The 21,247-nt window shown below is 40.5% G+C and overlaps 1 pseudogene across 1 annotated transcript; it reads left to right on the top strand.

The window, feature by feature from the left end:
• Positions 1–1,813: 1,813 nt before the first annotated feature.
• LOC308240214 (PEST proteolytic signal-containing nuclear protein-like) lies at positions 1,814–10,049 on the top strand (annotated as a pseudogene). The gene is made up of 2 exons: positions 1,814–1,894; positions 9,598–10,049. The product of its transcript is annotated as a PEST proteolytic signal-containing nuclear protein-like (transcript).
• The last annotated feature ends 11,198 nt before the right edge of the window (positions 10,050–21,247 follow it).

Genomic DNA, 21,247 nt, shown 5'->3' with positions numbered 1-21,247 from the left:
TATTATTTTCTTAAAAAGGAGACAAAAGGAGTCCTTTTTGATGTCCTCTGTTCACACAGAAATGTGAATTAATGACAAGAGCTCTGTACACCACCCTTTTGAGGGAGGGTGCATGGGATTTATTCAGGTATCAAAGACTTAACCTGGTGAGATATGGATTAATGATGGAATTTTAGCTAATTGATAAACTGAAACTATACATTCCATTTCATAACTCATTCCTTTGTGGGGTGAGGGCTCTTTCTGATAGGTCAAGTGATTTTCAAACCACTTTCTACCAGTCCAATTAGTGGGAGTGGGGGCCCAGTAGGTGTGATACCAGGGCTCCAGGGCTGCTTTAACCACAGCAACTCCAAGTATGTCTGCTTTTCTGGTATCAGGGTTTCAACTAGGATTTCAGTGCGGGGGGAGGTAAGATTTTGATGTTTAATGAAAGTTTGTAAACTATTGTTTTATATCACACTTAACTATAAAATAGGTAGAAAAAAATCCTCTTTTATGGATGAGGCATTGAGGGTCAAAGAGTTAAGTGAGTGGCTTCAGGATAAACATAGAAAAGTAGTAGAGTGAAGACTTAAACCCAAGTCTTTAGTTTGGAGATCTTTTTACCAGGTCATATTGCCTCCCATTAGTGACCTGGAGGAGCTGTTTTTAGTGAGCTCAGTAATATAACTGAATTAAGAAACATTGTGAAATGCCCAGGTGGTTTATAAAGGCATAGTCTATTACCTCACTAACTAGGTTTACCATTTCTTCACAAGCCTGGCCTTGTAGTGAACAGCAGAGAACACTTGCTTTGGGTGCATGTCTGTACTCTTCCAAGGAAAGCTAACAGAAAGTTCTTGCTGAGGGTTGTAATCTAGACTGGGATATAATTCCCTTCCCTCTACTCTATAGCGCTGGGCCACTTTTGCCTTGGGTGCACTAAAATACCTTGTGTCTCATAGGTGCACTTTATAGATATCCTGTTTCTGGGTGGCACACTCGCAAATTTCTCAACCAGCATCTAAAATCCTATATGTCTTGAACCATTGCTAAGGCATAAAGGAAAAGACAAGAATTTTTTTTTTTATTATAAGACAAGAGTTATGAATGGTACAGATTTGAGTGGCTCCTTTAGGACTTTAGGTCAAAAGGCACCTGAGTTAATAGCCTTATCCATAACCCATGTTGCTGTGCCTTTATTCCTGACTGAACTGTGTGATTTTCAGTCTAAGTTTCCTTTCTATAATGTGGCTTTTGAAACATCCTCAAAGGTCTCTTGGGATATTCTTGAAAGCTCTTCTACTAGCCTTTGTTACTGCCCTTTATTTTGCCCTCCTGGGGAAGGTTGCTGTCTTCTGCTTGGGGCTGATCCAGTCAGTCCCTCTGTATTCTCAGGGCCAGGCAGTGTTTGGTGGTGAGTCATGACATTGCTTTTTATTTGGAACCAATTTTAATAGCCCCAGAGGACATTTTTTTAAGTTTTCATTTTATTTGTAATAGAAATCCTCAGAATCAAAAGTTGACAACAGAGGTGCATTTGTTCTAATGTTAGTACTGGCTTCCCTTACTACCTTGTCCTAACAGCCACTCATATTGTAGGGAGACTGAGTGAATGATGCCCTTCCTTTGGTCTATTTCATACAGAGAGCAATATGGCTCAGGTGAGATTAAACTGCTACAAGAAATGAATCACCTTGAGCTGGAGCTATTTTTAAAATAGAGCATTAGCTAATGAAAGTTGGTTAGTCTGTTATGAGCAAGTTATAGCCAGCAGACAAGAGCAAGTTTTAAAAAATATATATTGTGCAGGGAGGTTGCGGTGGGGAAGATGGTGGACAGGAAGATGGGAGAGGAGAAGCCAGAGAAGCCATAGAGAGCTGAAATAGCCAACGGACCTGAAGAAGAAGAAGCATAAAAACCTGTGAAAATGGTACAAAAAAAATGGCTGCGGAATAGACAGACGTGTCCCAAGCCTTGTCCCGGAGCAGATAGAAAGAACAGCTGAGGGTCGCACAGGGAGTGTCTGTTGGTGAGTTAAGAGACAGCTAAACTCCAGGAGATGGTGGGGGACTGCTGGACGGAGCTCCCCTGACCGGGCAGCCCCCACTGCTGCTGGGTTCCCTCCTGGAGCGACCAGCTTGGACGCAGAGACTGCACCATCCTGAAGAGGAAAGTGGATGTTATTGGAAGCCTGAAAATCTACAACTACGGCACCCACCAAACAGCTGCGAACCCCAGAACACCGGTCCCCAATTGGCGCAAACACGCAGATTCAGAGGAGCTCTACACTCCACCATGGAAAGGTCAGATTTCTCCTGGGATAAGGTGAGGTCTCTGGTCCCTGCAAGGAGAGAGAAACGCATGCACTGTGGGAGCTGGAGGACCGGGGGAAGTCTGCACCTAGAAAAATCCGTGGCTGTTGGGGCTGGAGTGATCCATGAATGTGGAAGGGGGTCCTCAGAGCTGCTAACAGAAGGGATCTCTAAAAAGCAACCCATTTTGATCTGACGCAAAAGGACAGCCAAAAAATTTTAAAAGTGTGCTGGCTGCTTAGACTTAAGGGGGTAAAAAGACTGCACAGACTTGCATGCAGCCCCAGAGTTTGCACACTTACGCTGGCTCTTTTTTTTTTTCTTTTTTTTTTTTCCTCTTTAAATCCTTTCTTCTGATTACTAAGCCCAATACATCGGATCACCCAATTGGGGACACCGTGGGAGACTGCAGGGGAAAGTTGCTTTTCTGGAACCTGGGGATCAGAGCAGGGAATAACCATCAGAGAACCAGCTCTGGGGCAACCCACACCCACAAACCAGTATTGAGTGCCACAGGGAAAGCAGGATCTAAGCACTGGCTAGAGGGGACCTATAGACCCTGAGGTCAATCCAGAAACACTGCCACCCAGGGGTTGAATCACAAATTGACACTTATGTAAACACAAATAAAGGAATACAAGAAATTAAGACACACTGCCTACTTAAAAATCAGGACTGGCTTACAACACTGAAGAGCAGTGGAATGCAGGGAACTGCAATACTGTCCTGACGAGGAAACAGGCATGCCAAACAGAACAGTAAAGGAAGTGAACGATCTTTACTACTGCACATTTTTATTTTTTCTTCTTTTACTTAAGAAATTATTTTTTTTCTTTTTTCCTCACTTGATTTACCTTTTTAATTATTACATTTTTATTTTCAATCAGTATTATTACTATTACTGTTTTATTTTTTTTTAAGTGTCATTTTTTTCCTCTTTATTTTACTTTGGGATTAGTGTTCTACATTCTATTTTCATCTTTCCTTTAGCATCATTTTACTCTATCTCAACTTTACCTTTATGCCATCACTCTCTTCCTAACTTTTCCCCTTTTGTTGTCCTGATTCTCTTACCCTTTTCCTGCTGTAGATTTTCCCTATTCTTTCCTTTTACCCCCTGTTAAAATTTCACCCTACTTATATATCTAATTTCCAAACCCCTGCTCCAAGTCCATACACACCTCTCTCTTCTCTGTCTCCACTATCCAAAAAATTGTTTTTCTCTCTGTCCTTTTGTTGTTGTGTGCTTGAATGTTGATTATATTGATTTTTTATGCTTGTTTGTGAGATTGTTTTGCTTATTCTTTATTTTTGTTTGTTTTGATTTTGTTTGTTTTTTGCTTCAGTTTGCCCTCGCCTTACTTGATATTCATTGTTGTTTGTAGTTTGTATTCATCTCCAGGTACTTGTTGCTGGCATTTGTTGGGATGAGTGGCTGTTCCATTTGAGTTTTCTCCCCATATATATACTTTTTCCCCCTAAATTCCTTATTCTCTTTCTTTTCTCTCTTACTTTTTTTTCCTTTTCCAATTTCATTTTTGCACTCCTTTCTTTTTTTTCTCTCTATTCTTTCACTTCTATACTCTAATTTGCCTTCCTCTGGTGGTCACCTTTATTTGGGGTTATTAATAGCATGAATACATTTCTGTTCAGTGCCTTGTGTGTTGTACATGGTTGTGTTGAATTTTGTGCCTTTAAATCAACGCAGAAGAGAGAAAACTACATAACCAGACACCCAGAGAAGAGAGACCATGGGGAGACAAAGAAACAGCTCACATATGAAAGAAAAGCAGGCATCACCAGAAAAGGAAGTAAATGAAATGGAGACAAGCAACTTATCAGAGAAAGAATTCAGAGAAATGGTCATAAGGTGGCTGAAAATAATGGAAGACAAATTCAACAATATGTGTAAGAACCAAGAGGAAATGAAGAAGAACCAAGAAGAAATGAAAAATGACATCGGTGCTGTGAAGAACTCAATAGAAAGCGTCAAGAGTAGGCTAGAAGAAGCAGAGGGCCACATCAGAGAGCTAGAAGACAAGGTAGGAAAAAATACTCAAGTAGAGCAGCTTCTAGAAAAAAAATTTAAAAAGCAGGAGGAGAGCCTAAGGGAACTTTGGGACAACACAAAACAAAAAAACATCCTCATAATAGGGGTGGGGGGCAGAAGGAGAGGAAACTGAGCAAGGAATAGAAAACCTATTTGAAGAAATAATGACAGAAAATTTCCCTGATATAAGGAAGAAAAAACCCACACAAATCCAAGAAGCTCATAGAGTCCCAAGCAAAATGAACCCCAAAAGACCGATGCCAAAGCACATTATAATTAATTTGGCAAACACCAAAGACAAAGTAAGAATCTTAAAAGCAGCCAGAGTGAGACAGAAAGTTACCTACAAAGGAACCCCCATCAGACTAGCGACTGATTTCTCAACAGAAAATCCTCAGGCCAGAGGGGAATGGAATGAAATATACAAAGTCATGCTAAGGAAGGGTCTGAATCCAAGAATACTGTACCCAGCAAGGCTATCAATCAAAATTGAAGGTGAAATCAGGAGCTTCACAGACAAAAAAGGACTAACGGAATTTATTACAGCAAAAGCAGGAATGCAAGAAATGCTAAAGGGTCTGCTTTAAAAAATAGAAATAGGAAACAAAGAAGGAACACAGGGGTAAAGAGTAAAAATGGCGACAAATAAGTACCTGTCAATAATAACTTTAAATGTAAATGCATTAATTCCCCGTATCAAAAGACATAGAGTAACTGAGTGGATAAGATAACACGACCCATATATCTGCTGTCTACAAGAAACCCACCTCAGAAAAAAAGATGCACACACAGTGAGTGTGAAGGAATGGAAAAAGGTTTTTCGGGCGAATGGAAATGAAAAAAAAAGCTGGGGTAGCAATATTTATATCTGACAAATTAGATCTCAAAGTGAAAGACATAACAAGAGATAAGGAAGGCCACTTCATAATACTAAAGGAAGCAATCCAACAAGAAAAAATAACTCTGGTAAACATATACGCACCCAAAACAGGAGCACCCAAATACATAAAAAAAACTCCTGGAGGATATCAAGGGAGAGATTGACAGCAATACAATCATAGAAGGAGACTTTAATACCCCAATATCACCATTGTACAAATCCTCTAAACAAAAAATCAGCAAAGAAACATCAATCGTAAATGACTCACTAGATCAGATGGAATTAATTGACACTTTCAGAACATTTCACCCCAAAGCCAAAGAATATACATTTTTCTCAAGTGTACATGGGTCATTTTCAAAGATCGACCATATGTTGGGACATAGGCAAACTCTCTTCAAATTCAAGAAGATAGAAATCATATCAAGCATCTTCTCAGACCACAATGGCATAAAACTGAAAATCAACTACAATAAAAACAATCCAAAAAATCAAATACATGGAGACTAAACAGCACGCTATTAAACAATGACTGAGTTACCAGAGAGATCAAAGAAGAAACAAAAAACATCATGGCAACAAATGACAATGAAAACACAACAATCCAAAATCTATGGGACACAGCGAAAGCAGTCTTAAGAGGGAAGTTCATAGCTCTACAAGCCTACTTCAAAAAACAAGAAACAATGGTAAAAAATTGCCTAAGCCTACAACTCAAAGAGTTAGAAAGAGAGCATCAAAAAAAAGCACAGCGTATGCAGAAGGAAGGAAATAATAAAGATCAAAGTGGAGATAAATGTCATAGAGACCAAAAAAAAAAAAAAAATACAAAAGATCAATGAAACCAAGAGCTGGTTCTCTGAAAGATAAACAAGATTGATGAACCTCTAGCCAGGCTCACCAAGAAGCAAAGAGTGAGGACCCAAATAAACAAAATCAGAAATGAAAGAGGTGAAATAACAACAGACTCCACAGAAACACAAAGGATTGCTAAAAAATACTATGAACAACTCTATTCCAACAAACTGGACAACCTGGAGGAAATGAACATATTCCTAGAAAAATATAACCTTCCAAAACTCAATCAGGAAGAATCTAAACATCTCAATAAGACAATAACTATGGAAGAAATTGAAGTAGTCATCAAAAAGCTTCCAGCAAACAAAAGCCCGTGGGCAGACAGCTTCACAGGGGAGTTTTACCAAACATTAAAGGAAGAACTAAAACCTATCCTCCTCAGACTATTCCAAAAGATTCAAGAGGAAGGAACACTTCCAAGGTCATTCTATGAAGCCAGCATCACCCTAATACCAAAACCAGATAAAGACAACACAATGAAAGAGAATTACAGGCCAATATCCCTCATGAACATAGATGCCAAAATCCTCAACAAAATTCTAGCAAATCGGATCCAGCAGTACATCAGAATAATCATATACCACGACCAAGTAGGATTTATCCCAGGAATGCAAGTATGGTACAATATCTGCAAATCAATAAATGTGATACATCACAGAAAGAAATTGAGAGATAAAAATCACATAGTCATATCAATTGATGCAGAAAAAGAATTTGACAAAATCCATCACCCTTTCTTGATAAAAACACTCAACAAGGTGGGAATAGAAGGATCATACCTCAACATAATAAAAGCCCACAACATAATAATACACCCACAGCTAACATCATACTCAATGGGCAAAAGCTAAAACCATTTACCCTAAGAACAGGAACAAGACAGGGATGCCCACTCTCACCACTCCTGTTCAACATAGTACTGGAAGTATTAGCCATTGTGATTAGACAAGAAGAAGGAATAAAAGGCATCCAAATTGGAAAAGAAGAAGTAAAGCTGTCCTTATTTGCAGATGACATGATATTGTATATAAAAACCTGAAAGACTCCATCAAAGATATAATAGACTTAATAAATAAATTCAGCAATGTAGCAGGATACAAAATTAACGTGAAGAAATCTATTGCATTCCTATACACCAATAGTGAACTTATAGAAAGAGAGACTAATAAAGCAATCCCATTTACCATTGCACCAAAAAAATTAAGATACCTAGGAATAAACTTAACTAAGGAGGTAAAAGACCTATACATGGAAAACTACAGGACACTGAAAAAAGAGATAGAGGAAGATGTAAACAGATGGAAGAACATACCATGTTCATGGATTGGTAGAATCAACATCATTAAAAAGTCCATACTACCAAAACCAATCTATAGATTCAATGCAGTCCCCATTAAAATACCGAAGGCATATTTCACAGACCTAGAAAGAATTCTCCAAAAATTCATCTGGAATAAAAAAAGACCCCGAATAGCCACAGCAATCCTGAGAAAGAAGAATAAAGTAGGAGGGATCTCAATACCAGATTTCAAGCTGTATTACAAAGCCACTGTCCTCAAAACAGCCTTTTACTGGCACAAGAACAGACATATAGACCAATGGAATAGCAAGGAGAATACAGATATCAACCCAAACCACTATCTCAATATTTGACAAAGTAGGCATGAACATGCAATGGAGTCAAGACAGTCTCTTCAATAAATGGTGTTGGGAAAATTGGACTGATACATGCAAAAAAATGAAACTAGACCACCAACTTACACCATACACAAAAATAAACTGAAAATGGATACAGGACTTAAACATAAGATGGGAAACCATAAAAATACTAGAGGAATCCACAGGTAGAGAAATCTCAGACATATGCCAAAGCAATGTCTTCACTGATACTGCTCCTAGGGCAATGGAAGCTAAAGAGAAAATAAACAAATGGTACTACATCAAAATAAAAAGCTTTTGCACAGCAAAAGAAACCATCAACAAAACAACAAGAAAGTCCACTGTATGGGAGAACATATTTGCAAATGTTATCACTGATAAAGGTTTAATCTCCAACATCTACAGGCAACTTATACAACTTAATAAAAGGAAAATAAACGATCCAATAAAAAAATGGGCAATGTAACTAAATAGGATCTTTTCGAAAGAAGACAGAAGGAAGGCCAAGAGACACATGAAAACATGCTCAAAGTCACTAATTACCCGAGAGATGCAAATCAAAACAACAATGCGATACCATCTCACACCTGTCAGAATGGCTATCATCAACAAATCAACAAACGACAAGTGTTGGCGAGGATGTGGAGAAAAAGGAACCCTTGTGCACTGCTGGTGCAGCCACTGTGAAAAACAGTATGGAGTTTCCTCAAAAAACTTAAAATGGAGCTCCTATTTGATCCAGTAATCCCACTTCTAGGAATATATCCCAAGAAACTAGAAACACCAATCAGAAAGGATATATGCACCCCTATGTTCATAGCAGCACAATTCACCATAGCTAAGATTTGGAAACAGCCTAAATGCCCATCAGCAGATGAGTGGATTAGAAAACCAGGGTACATCTTCACAATGGAATACTACGCTGTTATAAAAAAGAAGGAATTCTTACCATTTGCAGCAGCATGGATGGACCTGGAGAGCATTATGTTAAGTGAAATAAGCCAGGCAATGAAAGAAAAATACCACATGATCTTACTCATTTATGGAAAATAAAGAACATTATAACCTGATGAATAAAAAGATAGATACAGAGGCAGTAAAGCACCTAACAGACTGTCAAATTACAGGGGGAAGGCTGGGGAGTGTTGGGGAGGGAGGGAAATAGATCAACCAAAGGACTTGTATGCATGCATATAAGCACACTTATGGTCACAAGACACTGGGGGGGTGGGGGTGTGGGATGAGGGCATGCCACAGGGGGTAGGGGAGGCTGGGGGAAGATCAATGGGGAAAATAAAGGAGATATATGTACTAATATATGTAATACTTTAAACAATAAAAAATTAAAAAAACTTTATTTATATAAACATATAAACAGACACTGAGCTAGACTTGGCCCAAGGGCTGGTTGACTCCATTGGAAACATCATGCGAGAAAATAATAATAATAATAATAATAAAATAAAATAAAATAAAATAAAATAAAATAAAATAAAATAAATTAAAAAAATAAGAAGATAGATACAGAGGCAGTAAAGCACTCAACAGACTGTCAAATTACAGCGGGAAGGCTGGGGAGTGTTGGGGAGGGAGGGAAATAGATCAACAAAAGGAATTGTATGCATGCATATAAGCACACCAATGGACAGAAGACATTGGGGGGGTGGGATGAGTTGCTGCAACAGGGCATAGGGGAGGCTTGGGGAAGGCCAATGGGGGCAAAAAGGAAATATATGTACTAATATATGTAATACTTTAAACAATAAAAAATATTTAAAAAAAACAATTATTACAATACTTGTTCAGTGGCAATAAACTCCTTTAGCCCTCAAAAACAAAACAAAACAAAACAAAACCCTGTGAAAATGAAGACTGTTTCTTCCAGTAATGGAGGGAAAATTCCATTTGCAGAACTGCAAAACTATTAGCTGAAGAAGAAGCTGCAGAACTGCCAACAAAGCTTACAAAAATTTCCAATTTTGGGTTTGCCATAGGTAGTCAGTTGACAAAGAAAGCCTCAGCCATATCCATCAAACACGGATCACCTAAAGCTAAAGAAACTCTTCCAACTCTTGCTCCAAAAACCCTTTTAGCAGTAGCAGCTTTTAATGAAGATGAAGATAGTGAACCAGAGGAAATGCCTGTAGAATCAAAGATGAGGATGAAGAATATTGGAAGGACTAAACCAACATCAGCAGGACCAAAATCCTTGAATAGAGGAAAACATGGATTTCTTAATAACCAGAAGCTATGGGAGCAAAATATAAAGTCTTATCTTTGAAATGTCCATGACCAAAACAATTAAATGATATGTTTTGAAATTGGGGTGTGGGGCGGGTGTAAAGTTAAAAGGAACAGTTTCCTATTTAAAGAATGGTATAAGACTATTTTTAGAGCCGCACCCTCCCCCCCTTTTTTAAAGATTGAGTGGTACACTAATAAATGAGAGTTTGAAGTTAGATGTAATTTATGTTTTATATACAGATTTCAAGACATTTGCTAATTTTGTAGTTTCATGTAGTTCCCAGAGATTACATAAATTAAAAAAAAATCTGAAATGGTACCTTTCTAAGAATTGAATATTTTCTAAACACAACTATTAGCATATTAAGAGGGAAGCAAAAAGTTATTGTCTAAACTGCAAGCAATTACTCTAACTTTACTCCCTTATTAACCTAAACTTTCTGATTCCCAGGAACAGCCTTATAAACAGGAAGTATTTTATTGGGAGGAAAATGTTACTGGAGTATTGACTGAATGTGAATTAGATAAAATTAAAATATTGCTTTTTTTCCTAATGGGCATTTGTTTTGTTTCAAATCAAACTAGGTATTGCATTACTATCAGTGGATACAGAGGCACTTAGCTCTTTAAAAGGAAACTTAAAATTTTTAAAAATATATATTTTTTATTGATTTCCGAGAGAAAGGGAGAGGAGAGAGAGATAGAAACATCAATGATTAGAGAGAATCATTAATTGGCTGCCTCCTGCATGCTCCCTACTGGGGATCGAACTCACAACCCAGGCATGTGCTCTTGACCAGAATCAAACCTGGGCCTTTCAGTCTGCAGGCCAACACTCTATCCACTGAGTCAAACCAGCTAGGACAAGAAAACTTTTTTTAAAATTTTGTGTAAACTATTGAGTATTAGATATAGCCCACTTCAGTTAGCAGGTCTTATCTGCCTTCATTAGTCTTCAAAGAGCAACTGTTTTCTACCAAAGTAAATCAGTATTTTTAATGTGCTTCTTTTGGATTTTGTTATTAGCTTAGTTCCTGTAAGCATTTCCACTAGACTTGAGGCAAGTCATAGGAAGCTGTTTCTTCTAAAATACAAGCCACCACCAAAAATTTTAAATGTATATACTTAAATATTTGGCTATTTTTATTTTTTAAAAGGTACCAGACAGCAACAAAGCAACATTGTGTGAAGATAGAAAATGAGAAAGATGCACTTTCTGTAACTTTGTCATAACATTTAAGTTACTAACTTTTGAATTCCATTTTGATTTGTACTTAATTACAGGAATTCTTATTTAATACAATAAAAGGGTTTATTTGAAGTGTATGCATATTAACTAATGACCTCGAAAGCACATTTTAAATATTGAAAATAGAAGGAAAGAAAATGTATCTTTAAACATTTTATACAATCTTTGACCACATATATTTCATTAGAGTATGTGTTGTAGGGTTGTTTTATTTTTGTATTTTTGCATTGTATATGAATTCTTTTTTTTAATGTGACCATTAAACACATCATTAAAGTCGTACCCATAGATCAAGAAAAAATGCAAATTAATGATTTCCTTGAAAACTTCTACAATGTTAAATTTGCAGGCAGGTTCAGACTGTCTTAATGGTGATAACTAATCACTCAGCTCTGTTAAAAGGAATAACTCAGAGAAGCAGCCTGTATATATTCTTAACACTTTGTTAACTTCATTTATCAGAGTAAGTCCCAAGTAAAATAATGGAAATGTATATAGAACTATTACTTCTTACTTACTTGATTTAATGATATCAAGATACATGAATTTAACTTGCTTTAATGTAGGCACACTTTTCATTTTTGTCATTTTACTGTTAAAATAGCATCCTTCTCCTGCATATTCTTTTCTTGACTCAAACAAAATATTAGCCTATGTTCAAGATGGGAGAGAGAAACAACTGAGATGAATGTCTTTACTAAAATACCAATAAATTTGTCAAACTAAAAAAATACATATTTTTATTGATTTCAGAGAGTAAGGGAGAGAGAGAGGGAGATAGAAACATCAATGATGAGAGAGAATCATTGTTTGGCTGCCTCCTGCACACCCCACATTGGGGACGAGCCCACAACCCAGGCATGTGCCCTGACCAGGAATCGAACTGTGACCTCCTGGTTCATAGGTCAATGCTCAACCACTGAGCCATGCCAACCAGGCAATTATTTTTTTTACGAGAGGTCATTTACCATAGCAAAGAGAAGTTTCCTTATTGGCAGAAGGTTGCACAAAACCTGGACTAGAGAGCAGATTTTTTTTAAATATATTTTATTGATTTTTTACAGAGAGGAAGGAAGAGGGATAGATAGTCAGAAACATCGATGAGAGAGAAACATCGATCAGTTGCCTCTTGCACACCTCCTACTGGGGATGTGCCCACAACCAAGTTACATGCCCTTGACCGGAATCGAACCTGGGACCTTTCAGTCCGCAGGCTGACGCTCTATCCACTGAGCCAAACCGGTTTTGGCTAGAGAGCAGATTTTTGTGGATGACCTACTGCTCTCCCATACTGTCGGCAGTAGTGGAATAAACGCTCATATATGATTCAATCCTGTCTCTGCTTAATTGGCTTAAGTAGTGATAGGCAGCATGGACCCATTGATTGTCTGGTTACATATTATGGCGACCATGAAGGGACGTAAGCAAGAGACTCCTCTAGGGTGAGTACCGGGGATCCCGCTTACTGCCTGGACTGGGGTGGGGGGGTGTCCTGGGGCTGAGGCCTGGACTCTTATTTGCAGCTAATTTTCCTGTTTTGAGTAACAGCAGCAGCCTCAGCAATCCCCGTCATCTTACCTAAGACCTAATTGAATCAAACATTTTTGTAGAAGGAATCAAGCGTGTTTGTATGGCACAAGAAGCACTTGCTACCTTTTGTCTGGGCTTCCTTGAAAGAAAGCATGTACTGTGTATGGCAGTACTGTGTATGGCACGGGAGGCATTTTACTGCCTCTTGTCTGGATGAGCCTGATCAGCTCTGGGTGGCAAGGGACCTCGACTGGTCCTTGCCTGGTCTCCGAGCCCTTAGTCTGATCCACTCAGGGATGAGACACATTGCTCTGTTTTGGTCAGTTTTAAATGAAGGGCATTCTGAGGTTTCTGTGGATGGACAGACAAGGAGCATGGTATGAAACTCTGGTCTGTGGCTGTGTACGCCTGTAAATATTGTACATAGTGTCTCTGTTGATTGTTGTTTTGTGTCTTTGTTTGGTTTAATTTGTTTAAAGATGAGGGATATTTCACTTTGCTGGGGACCCTAGCTACTTGTGGTAGGCTGAACTTGTGGGAGAGATTGCAGGAACTTCCCAGCAGTTGCTGAGAATTCTTAATCTTGGGGACCCTTCTTGTTCTCCCTCTCAAGGTATTAGCTACTGGAAACACATAGCTAGTGAAAGTTCGTGTCTGTCTGTAATGTAACTTAGTTACTGGTTGATGTTCTTTGCTTGCTTTCTTATCTTTGGGGGATTTCAGTTTGCTGGTCACTGTTTTATACATAGGGAATCCTCTGTCTCTGCTGTTTGGGCTTTGCACCACTCAGAACCCATTTGCTATGTTGCGTTACTGTGAGATAAGATTCTAAGACTAATGTCCCACTAGTCCACCCTTTTGTGAGTACTCATTTATTTATTGTAGGGGTTTTTCTGTTTCTGTTTTTTTTTTTTTAAGATATCTTCTTGTATACAAGATTTCATGTTGTTACAGTCTACTCAGAAAAAAATATGAGAAATAAAACCTTCTACACCCCCAGGACTTTTTCCTAGGAGGACCAGATCTGTAGGAATTCCCTTCAACAGGCTGCAGAAATAGCAGTGGGGGCCACTCCATTCCCATTTTGTAAGGAAGAATAAGCCCTAGGGTTACCACTGTTACAAAATTTTCCAAGAAAATGCCTTGGGTAATAATAATGGGCTTTAAAATCTTAAAGTTGTTAAGGCAAAATAAATATAACTAAAATGAAGGGTATGTGCTAAAGCATTTTCGGTGGTAATGATATATGCCTAAACATAGTTTTCCAAAGTATTTGGTAACCTAGAACTTTGGAGTTTGCTGGGTTAAATAGTAAAAATCATTAAGTATCTAGATATTTAAAAATAACAGGATATTAAAGTATTAATCTGAGTTTGCCTTGTATGGAAAAATCTAGAGGATGGATTTGAATCTGTTAATGAATGTCTCATATTTTATTTGAAATCTCTCTTAAAATGTTAAAGTATTGCTAATCTGAGGAATATTAATTACTTACATGCCACCTAAAAATTAAGGTTTCTAAGGGTTAAGAATTCTAACTAATTGGAAAGAAATTATGGTTTTGGTATAATAGAAGGCCTGAGGGAATGGAGATACATTTTGAAGGAAAAAGAAGTGGGTTCTAGAGTTGGTTATTTCTGAAAGTTGTGAGTTTTCTGAAGAAGGTTTGTGAAAGTGTAGAATTTTGTAAAGAGAAATATTGAAAGGAAATTATATAAATGACACAGGCCAGTAAACCAGGACAAGTAGAATAGGGAAACTGAGATGGTTAAATGGCAATTTGGAGCTACTTAGTAAATCCCATCTTCCCTAAACCAAGGACACTTAAAAGTAAATGATTTGGAAAAAAAAAAAAAGAGTAAATGATTTGCATGTCACCTCCCTAACTAGAAGGTAAATAGCTTATATCAATTACTCAGGGAGACAGCAGAAATCCAATTAGTGTCATTTGCTAACCACACCCAAGGACAAATGAAGTTAGAGAATAAACCTCATTTTGGTTAGTCCTTTTATAGGCTATTAAAAGGGAAAAGGTCTTTCCTATTTTGGCCCAGGAAACAAAAGTTCTATAAGCTATTGAAATGGTTATATGTTGTATTAATCAGGCATTTGATTGTTAAAAAAAAAAGGCCATCTTAACCATGGGAACTGAAGGTTGCTAGCCTAATACTCTTTTGTCACTTTGAATGCATAATAATAATGATATCTGATCTTTTGGTAAAATAAGTTTGACAACCTTCCCAGGTTTTGAATTTTAAGAAACTTGTTCTTGACCTAGAATTGGCTTTAGGTCATTCCAATAGGCCTTGGAATGCCTCAAGGATTTGTTTTCTCTCCCATGAAGGAAAATTTTCTGCTTAAGGTACATGGAAAGCTTTGTCAAATAATAATAACTATATTATGCTTTCATTTATAGCTCTAACTGTTATTCTGGAATATTGTGTTTTGCAGAAAGGACAAGATTCCATGTCATTTCCATCTATAATAATAAAAGCGTAATATGCTAATTAGACTGGACATCCTTCCAGATGTCCTTCCTTCCAGACAAAGCCGCAGTGGGTGGGGGCCGAAGCAGAGGCGGCAAAGGCCCCCAGGGCAGGGGTGGCAGTGGGTGGGGGCCGGGGCCAAGGCCTTTGCATGAATTTCGTGCATCAAGCTTCTAGTTACTTTATAAAGTATCTGGATTTATAGAGTACTGTCAGGAAAAAGCTGGAGAAACTAAAATTTTATTATGGGGCTGAATGAATGGAAAATAATTATATAGTTTTTGTAACTTTTGCTGAAAGTATTTTGCCGGGAGCCATAAAGGCAGAGTTCGGTCTCACTTCCTGGTCAGCCCTACTTCCTGATTGAGCAAGAACAAAGAAAGCCCACTCGCGCCAAAGAAGCCCGCGCGCGCCAAGGGCCAGAAGAACCTCCCACATCAGAATAACCAATCAGCTAGGACAGATACCCAGTCCCCAACCAATCATCCCATGGCAACTCCTTATCCTACCCCTCCCCTCCTGAGTGCTTATATACCACAATGCTCGAATAAAAAACGAGTCTTGATCAGAACCCTGTCTTGCCTCCGTTCTTCGCGTTCCTTGTTTGTTTCATTCTCTTAGGTGGTTCCTGTGTGCCCTCGTTGTTGCCCCGTGGGCCGGGGCAAATTGGCGCCCAATGTGGGGCACCCTGGGGACCCCTAATGAGAACGTCTACCGGAGAAGCCCTGGCCAGGCACCCCCCCAGAGTCGCCGCGAGGACCCGCGGATGAAGATTCAGCACTAGATCGCCACGGTCCTACCCGCCATGAGACAGATCGGAGTAAGGTAGGTAGACGATTTTTCAAACAAGATTTCAGAACATTTCACCCCTTTTTGCTCGACTGCTATTATTGGCTCTCTTGGTCGATTCTTTCCTGCCCACTAATAAGCCCTCACTTGTCGATTTGGGGAAGAGTGAAGGGTACCCATCTCCGGCTGTGAGAACTCTGATTCACTTGAATTAGTATCGTCGCCCGGCCTTCTTGTCGCGAATTCTCTCCAATTAGATCTACTCTTAAAACCTTGAGCTTGCTTTGAACACAAGGTCGTTCACCTCACAGACTCAACAAAGGGAATTCCTACTCGCCTGGCTAGGGCAAAAGGGGTCTTCCCGTCTGTGCGGATCCGTGTAGGCGGATTATACCTACTGACTGTTTCACGCAAGCAAGGGAGTAAAGGGTAGAGTCGAAAAGAGAGTAATTCCGCCTGAATCCCTGGGTTGACAGGAAAATTCAGGCTGACCTGGACGGGGATTATACGTCCCGGAGGCTTACGTGGGGGAGGAAGTCACTCAGAGAGCCATCCAGTCGACCAATAATGGGGAATTCTTTGAGTACCCATGAAATGTTCCTTGACGGTCTCAAGATGTCCCTCAGAGCACGAGGAATAAGGGTTAAAAGAAAAGACCTTAGGCAGTTCTTTGAGTTTGTTCATGATACCTGCCCTTGGTTCCCCCTAGAAGGAACTATTAATCAAAAATGCTGGGAACGGGTAGGAGATGCCCTACAGGATTTTTATTGGGCCTTTGGCCCTAAGAAGATTCCCGTTACGCCTTTTCTTATTGGAACCTAATTCATGACATCCTAAAAATCCATTCTCAGGACCCTGATGTTAAAGAGGTCATCAAAACAGGAGAGGAGATTCTTAAAGAAAACTCCCGTCCCCCCTCAACATGCCCTTCAGTCATTATAGATCTCCCAGGAGAACCCCCAGAGACCCCTAAAGACCAAGAACCTTTAAATATTAAAAAAGAACCAGAAAAGCCACAAGAAAAAATCCCCAATATCTACCCCTCGCTTACCTTTAAAAAAGATCACTCGGATCACCTAACCCCCGAAGAACAAGAAACCTTAGATGAGGAGGCGGCTCGCTATCATGATGACCCTTGGCGCCTAACTGCCCCGGCGCTTCACAGACCCCCCCACCCTATAATCCCAATTCCCTAGTTCATCCTTCTCTTCTTCCAGATTTTAACTCCCGTCCATCTGACCCCATCAGACAAGCTAAAATAACCCTTGCTCGAGAAGTTTCTTCTTTAAAGGAAATTTTACAGCAGAAACGAGAGCATGTCCAACTTATTAAAGAAATTCAAGCCCTTGAGGCTGAGCTTTCCACCCTAAGTCCTACCCAACAGAATACTCCTCCCTCAACAAAATCACCCACCAACAGATGAAAAACTAAAACTAAAGCCCCGCCTCAGGCCCTATTGGCTAAAAACAAACCCCCTCTCCCTGCCTTCCCGGTCACCTGCAGTCGCGGCCCTAAACCCCCCTCAAAAGATATAGGGGAAGATGAAGAAAACTCCCCTGATGAAGATGATACTCCCCCAGACTCCCAAAATCCTGATCAAGGCCCTACAGATAATGACTCTGAAACAGGGGACCCAGACCTCGAGCCCCAACACAAGAATCAGAAATACCGTCGCCTAAACCTTAAACACATAAAAGATTTAAAGGCGGCGGTTACTAATTACGGGCCCACGGCTCCTTATACAGTAGCTATACTCGAAAGCCTGAGTGATCGCTGGCTAACTCCTAATGACTGGATCTCTCTAGCCCGAGCGACACTCTTGGGGGGTGAATATGTCCTCTGGAGAACAGATTTTGTTGAAAACTGCCGAGAAACCGCCCAGCGCAATAGTGAAAGCAAAACCTCGCACTCTTGGACGAGAGATAAGTTACTCGGCCTGAGTCCCTATGACTCCAATGAGGCACAGGCAGCCTTCCCCCCTGGGTTATTAGCTCAAATTCAAAACGCAGGCCTTGCCAAAACCGGTTTGGCTCAGTGGATAGAGCGTCAGCCTGCGGACTGAAAGGTCCCGGGTTCGATTCCGGTCAAGGGCATGTAACTTGGTTGCGGGCACATCCCCAGTAGGAGGTGTGCAGGAGGCAGCTGATCGATGTTTCTCTCTCATCGATGTTTCTAACTCTCTATCCCTCTTCCTTCCTCTCTGTAAAAAATCAATAAAATATATTTAAAAAAAACAAAAACAAAAAACAAAACAAAAAAAAAAAACAAAACGCAGGCCTTAAGGCCTGGCGCCGACTCCCCCCAAAGGGCTCAGCCACAACCTCCTTGGCCAAGGTCCGACAGGGCCCTGATGAGCCTTATAGCGATTTCATCAGTCACCTCACTGATGCCGCGGAACGGCTGATTGGCGAGGGCGAGAATGAGAGCACATTTATTAAACATCTTGCCTATGAGAACGTCAACCTGACATGTCAGGAAACCTTAAGACCGTACCGGTGTGGGAGCCTTTCTGATTATATCAAATTATGTTCAGGGATTGGTACTTCCCACTCTCTTGGCCTAGCTATAGGGGCAGCTTTAAAGAACTTTGGCCCGGAAAAACAAAGAACCTGTTATAACTGTAAACAACCTGGGCATTTTGCTCGTGACTGTCCTACAAAGGAGCCTCAGACGCCAACCCTCCAGAAACCCCCCTCTAACAACTCATCAGATCGAAAACCCCCTAGAACCCTCTGCCCACGCTGCCGGCGCGGTCTTCACTGGGCTAAGGAATGCTACTCTAAAACGGATATAGAGGGCAAGCCTTTACCACCAAAACAGGGAAACTTCCAGCGGGGCCAGCCCTCGGCCCCAAACCAGGGACTGAATCAGGGGGCTATCCGATTCATCCCACAGACGCTACCCCCTCAACAGTTCCCTCCTCTGGGCCACCCCCGGCAGTGCAGGATTGGACCTCTGTGCCGCCGCCGACTCAATATTAATTCCCGATCAAGGCATTCAACTCCTCCCTACAGAGACGTTTGGACCCTTACCTCCCAAGACCTTTGGCCTAGTATTAGGCCGAGGAAGCTCCACATTAGCTGGCCTCCACATTACCCCCGGGGTCATCGACAATGATTATACTGGCCAAATCACCCTCCTAGCTTCAGCCCCATCTGGGCCTATATCTATTCCCAAGGGAAAGAGAATAGCCCAACTTATCTTACTCCCCCTAAAACCTACTAATAAAAGTCACTCCCAATGCCCCAGACAAGAATCCGCCCTCGGGTCATCTGATACCTACTGGGTACAGCAGATTACTCCAGAGAGACCGTTATTAACCCTACAATTAGATGGAAAGACCTTTAAAGGCCTAGTCGACACAGGGGCCGATGCCACAGTAATTTCAGACCAACACTGGCCACCAAGCTGGCCTTGCGAGGTCTCCCTGTCTCACCTTAAGGGAATTGGTCAGTCCACCAACCCAAAACAAAGCTCAAAAATATTAACTTGGAAAGACAGCGAGGGTAATTCCAGACAGGTACAGCCCTACATTGTTCCAGGCCTACCTGTCAACCTTTGGGGGCGGGATATTTTATCCTAATTAAAGCTCATCATGTGTAGCCCCAAGGAAGTTATTACTCAACAGATGCTCAACCAAGGGTTTTTACCAGGGCAAGGACTGGGGAGAAACAAACAGGGAATAAAGGCCCCATTATCCATAACACCAAGGAACAATCGTTCAGGCCTAGAGAGTGAACATTTTCCTTAGCGGCCATTGACTTTCCTGTACCCCACGCGGACAAGATAAAATGGAAATCTGATTCCCCCGTTTGGGTAGATCAATGGCCTCTAAATAATGAAAAACTTACAGCTGCCACTAAGTTAGTACAGGAGCAATTGGCTGCTGGACATTTAGAACCCACTACCTCTCCTTGGAATACTCCCATATTCATAATTAAGAAGAAAACAGGAACGTGGAGACTTCTCCAAGACCTCAGGGAAATCAACAAAACCATGTTCACGATGGGAGCCCTCCAACCAGGCCTTCCCTCCCCTATTGCCATTCCCGCCAACTATTACAAAATTATTATTGACCTCAAGGATTGTTTTTTCACCATTCCCCTGCACCCCCAAGACAGAGAACGTTTTGCGTTCAGTCTCCCCGTTACTAATTTTAAAGGACCTATGCCCCGGTACCAATGGAAAGTACTCCCTCAAGGCATTGGCGAATAGCCCCACCCTATGCCAGAAATTTGTGGCCCAAGCTATAGATCCTCTCAGACCTTGCTGGCCTTCCATCTACATTATACATTACATGGATGACATTCTCCTAGCAGGAGCTTCATGCTCTGAAGTCCTCAAATGCAGCCAAGAACTGGCTGCCCGTCTTTCCTCTTTGGGGCTTCGAATAGCTCCTAACAAAATACAGCTTAAAGACCCCTATTACTATCTTGGTTTCGAGCTAAATCAAAACACCATTACCACTCAAAAAATTCAATTAAGAACTGATCAATTACAAACCCTCAATGATTTCCAGAAATTCTTAGGAGATATCAACTGGCTTAGACCCTACTTAAGACTAACGATGGGAGATTTAAAACCCCTTTTTGATATCATACAAGGAGACCCTGATCCCCTTCCCCCTCGTAAACTCTCTTCAGAGGCTAAATCTTCCCTCTCCAAGGTTGAAATTGCCATCCAGCAGCAACAAATTACCTTCCTATCCTATAATAAACCTTTTTTGCTTATCATCTGTGCTACTACCCACACACCTACAGGAGTTTTATGGCAGGACAACCACTTACTCTGGATCCATTTACCCTCATCCCCCTCCCGAGTTCTTATTCCATATCCATCATTAATAACCAAAATCCTCCGATAAGGCAGGGAATGGAGCCGTCAATATTTTGGTTGAGACCCCGATCATATTATACTTCCCTATACAAAAGAACAAATTAATTGGCTCCTCCAACAGGATGATGATTGGGTTATTTCCCTCTCCGCGTTCCAGGGAATAATAGATAATCATTACCCTCCTAATAAATTACTCCAATTTGCGCAAATACACCCTTTTATAGTCCCAAAGATCACATCTAAGAGCCCCCTTAAGCAAGCATCCCTAGTATTCACAGATGGATCCTCTACTGGCATGGCAGCATACACCATTGATAGTCAAGAATTCACTATTAAATCCCCTTTCAAATCTGCACAGCTTGTTGAACT

Source organism: Plecotus auritus (assembly GCF_963455305.1).
Source record: "Plecotus auritus genome assembly, chromosome: X".
In the NCBI taxonomy this organism is placed as follows: domain Eukaryota; kingdom Metazoa; phylum Chordata; class Mammalia; order Chiroptera; family Vespertilionidae; genus Plecotus; species Plecotus auritus.
Note: the sequence above shows the minus strand (reverse complement) of the source record. Positions and strands in the feature narration are given on the sequence as shown.